Here is a 4,508-nt window from a genome sequence, read left to right on the forward strand (position 1 = left end):
CCGCCCCTCTGTCCCGAGCTGCCCCTCTGTCCCGAGCTGCCCCTCCTATCGACTGCCCCCTCTGTCCCGAGCTGCCCCTCTGTCCTGACTGCCCCTCTGTCCCGAGCTGCCCCTCAGTTATGTGGTGATCAGGGTGAGGACTATTAGGCCATGGTCGGCGGAGAAGGTGGATTATCCTAGGACGCGAAGGGGAGGAGCTAGGACATTTATGGAGTGGGGTCCACGTCCGAGCCAGAACCGCCACCATGGACAGACGCCCACCCGTACCCTCCCTATGCTCTTGAGGAGGTGCGTCCCCAGGAGTCCGCACCTTAGGAGAGAGGTTCTGTCACGCCTTGGTCATTGTATCTTGTGTTTTTGTTATATGTTTGGGTAGGCCAGGGTGTGACCTTAGGTTTTATATATTTATTTCGTATTGGGGTTTGTATTAGTGGGAGTGTGTATTAGTAGGGGTGTGTCTACATTTACATTTACATTTAAGTCATTTAGCAGACGCTCTTATCCAGAGCGACTTACAAATTGGTGCAATCACCTTATGACATCCAGTGGGACAGTCACTTACAATAGTGCATCTAAACTTAGGGGGGGTGGGGTGAGAGGGATTACTTAACCTATCCTAGGTATTCCTTAAAGAGGTGGGGGGTTTCAGGTGTCTCGGAAGGTGGTGATTGACTCCGCTGTCCTGGCGTCGTGAGGAGTTTGTTCCACCATTGGGGGCCAGGGCAGCGAACAGTTTTGACTGGGCTGAGCGGGAGCTGTACTTCCTCAGTGGTAGGGAGGCGAGCAGGCCAGAGGTGGATAAACGCAGTGCCCTTGTTTGGGTGTAGGGCCTGAACAGAGCCTGGAGGTACTGAGGTGCCGTTCCCCTCACAGCCCCGTAGGCAAGCACCATGGTCTTGTAGCGGATGCGAGCTTCAACTGGAAGCCAGTGGAGAGAACGGAGGAGCGGGGTGACGTGAGAGAACTTGGGAAGGTTGAACACCAGACGGGCTGCGGCGTTCTGGATGAGTTGAAGGGGTTTAATGGCACAGGCAGGGAGCCCAGCCAACAGCGAGTTGCAGTAATCCAGACGGGAGATGACAAGTGCCTGGATTAGGACCTGCGCCGCTTCCTGTGTGAGGCAGGGTCGTACTCTGCGGATGTTGTAGAGCATGAACCTACAGGAACGGGCCACCGCCTTGATGTTAGTTGAGAACGACAGGGTGTTGTCCAGGATCACGCCAAGGTTCTTGGCGCTCTGGGAGGAGGACACAATGGAGTTGTCAACCGTGATGGCGAGATCATGGAACGGGCAGTCCTTCCCGGGAGGAAGAGCAGCTCCGTCTTGCCGAGGTTCAGCTTGAGGTGGTGATCCGTCATCCACACTGATATGTCTGCCAGACATGCAGAGATGCGATTCGCCACCTGGTCATCAGAAGGAGAAAGGAGAAGATTAATTGTGTGTCGTCTGCATAGCAATGATAAGAGAGACCATGTGAGGTTATGACAGAGCCAAGTGACTTGGTGTATAGCGAGAATAGAGAGGGCCAAGAACAGAGCCCTGGGGGACACCAGTGGTGAGAGCGCGTGGTGAGGAGACAGATTCTCGCCACGCCACCTGGTAGGGAGCGACCTGTCAGGTAGGGACGCAATCCAAGCGTGGGCCGCGCCGGAGATGCCCAACTCGGAGAGGGTGGAGAGGGGAGGATCTGATGGTTCACAGTATCGAAGGCAGCCGATAGATCTAGAAGGATGAGAGCAGAGAGAGAGAGTTAGCTTTAGCAGTGCGGAGCGCCTCCGTGATACAGAGGAGAGCAGTCTCAGTTGAGTGACTAGTCTTGAAACCTGACTGATTTGGATCAAGAAGGTCATTCAGAGAGAGATAGCGGGAGAGCTGGCCAAGGACGGCACGTTCAAGAGTTTTGAGAGAAAAGAAAGAAGGGATACTGGTCTGTAATTGTTGACATCGGAGGGATCGAGTGTAGGTTTTTTCAGAAGGGGTGCAACTCTCGCTCTCTTGAAGACGGAAGGGACGTAGCCAACGGTCAGGGATGAGTTGATGAGCGAGGTGAGGTAAAGGAGAAGGTCTCCGGAAATGGTCTGGAGAAGAGAGGAGGGGATAGGGTCGAGCGGGCAGGTTGTTGGGGCGCCGGGTCACAAGACGCGAGATTTCATCTGGAGAGAGAGGGGAGAAAGAGGTCAGAGCACAGGGTAGGGCAGTGTGAGCAGAACCAGCGGTGTCGTTTGACTTAGCAAACGAGGATCGGATGTCGTCGACCTTCTTTCAAAATGGTTGACGGAAGTCATCTGCAGAGGGGAGGAGGGGGGGAGGGCGGAGGATTCAGGAGGGAGGAGAAGGTGGCAAAGAGCTTCCTAGGGGTTGGAAGCAGAAGCTTGGAATTTAGCGTGGTAGAAAGTGGCTTTAGCAGCAGAGACAGAGGAGGAAAATGTAGAGAGGAGGGAGTGAAAGGATGCCAGGTCCGCAGGAGGCGAGTTTTCCTCCATTTCCGCCGGCTGCCCGGAGCCCTGTTCTGTGAGCTCGCAATGAGTCATCGAGCCACGGAGCGGGAGGGGAGGACCGAGCCGGCCTGGAGGATAGGGGACATAGAGAGTCAAGGGATGCAGAGAGGGAGGAGAGGAGGGTTGAGGAGGCAGAATCAGGAGATAGGTGGGAGAAGGTTTGAGCGGAGGGAAGAGATGATAGGATGGAAGAGGAGAGAGTAGCGGGGGAGAGAGAGCGAAGGTTGGGACGGCGCGATACCATCCAGTAGGGGCAGTGTGGGAGGTGTTGGATGAGAGCGAGAGGGAAAAGGATACAAGGCAGTGGTCGGAGACTTGGAGGGAGTTGCAATGAGGTTAGTGGAAGAACAGCATCTAGTAAAGATGAGGTCGAGCGTATTGCCTGCCTTGTGAGTAGGGGGAAGGTGAGAGGGTGAGGTCAAAAGAGGAGAGGAGTGGAAAGAAGGAGGCAGAGAGGAAAGAGTCAAAGGTAGACGTGGGGAGGTTAAAGTCGCCCAGAACTGTGAGAGGTGAGCCGTCCTCAGGAAAGGAGCTTATCAAGGCATCAAGCTCATTGATGAACTCTCCGAGGGAACCTGGGGGGCGATAAATGATAAGGATGTTAAGCTTGAAAGGGCTAGTAACTGTGACAGCATGGAATTCAAAGGAGGCGATAGACAGATGGGTAAGGGGAGAAAGAGAGAATGACCACTTGGGAGAGATGAGGATCCCGGTGCCACCACCCCGCTGACCAGACGCTCTCGGGTGTGCGAGAACACGTGGGCGGACGAAGAGAGAGCAGTAGGAGTAGCAGTGTTGTCTGTGGTGATCCATGTTTCCGTCAGGGCCAAGAAGTCGAGGGACTGGAGGGAGGCATGGGCTGAGATGAACTCTGCCTTGTTGACCGCAGATTGGCAGTTCCAGAGGCTACCGGAGACCTGGAACTCCACGTGGGTCGTGCGCGCTGGGACCACCAGAGTAGGGTGGCGCGGCCCACGCGGTGAGGAGCGTTGTATGGTCTGTGCAGAGAGGAGAGAACAGGGATAAACCGACACATAGTTGACAGGCTACAGAAGAGGCTACGCTAATGCAAAGGAGATTGGAATGACAAGTGGACTACACGTCTCGAATGTTCAGAAAGTTAAGCTACGTAGCAAGAATCTTATTGACTAAAATGATTAAAATGATACAGTACTGCTGAAGTAGGCCAGCTGGCAGTGGGTGCGTTGTTGACACTACACTAATCAAGTCGTTCCGTTGAGTGTAATGGTTTCTGCAGTGTTGCTATTCGGGGCTAGCAGGCTAGCTAGCAGTGTTGTTTACGTTACGTTGCGTTAAAGAACGACAATAGATGGCTAGCGAACCTAGAAAATCGCTCTAGACTACACAATTATCTTTGATACAAAGACGGCTATGTAGCTAGCTAAGTAGCTAGCTACGATCAAACAAATCAAACCGTTGTACTGTAATGAAAATGAAGTGAAAATGTGATACAACCTGTGAATGCGACCGGGTAGTTGAGTTCTATACAGAGAAGACGTTGGCTAGCGTTGGCTAGCTGTTGGCTAGCTAGCAGAGTCACCTACGTTAAGGGCGACAAATAGCTGGCTAGCTAACCTCGGTAAATTAAGATAATCACTCTAAGACTACACACTCTAAACCTAAACAACACAATTATCTTGGATACGATGATACGATGATACGAAGACAGCAAAGACAGCTATGTAGCTAGCTAACACTACACTGATCAAGTCGTTCAGTTGAGTGTAACAGTTTCTCCAGTGCAGCTAATCAGTGGACGTTAGCTAGCTGGCTAGTGAAGACTACGTTAGGACGGCGAAATACGATAATTACGCAATTATCTTTGATACAAAGACGGCTATGTAGCTAGCTGAGAAGAAATTGCTAAGATAAGACAAAGATAAGACAAATCAAACCGTTGTGATATAATGAAATATAATGAAAAAGTTATACTACCCGTTGGAGCGACGTGCAGATGGTTAGTCACCAGATAGGCTGTAATTAGTTTC

This window comes from Oncorhynchus gorbuscha, linkage group LG24 (genome assembly GCF_021184085.1).
Source record: "Oncorhynchus gorbuscha isolate QuinsamMale2020 ecotype Even-year linkage group LG24, OgorEven_v1.0, whole genome shotgun sequence".
In the NCBI taxonomy this organism is placed as follows: domain Eukaryota; kingdom Metazoa; phylum Chordata; class Actinopteri; order Salmoniformes; family Salmonidae; genus Oncorhynchus; species Oncorhynchus gorbuscha.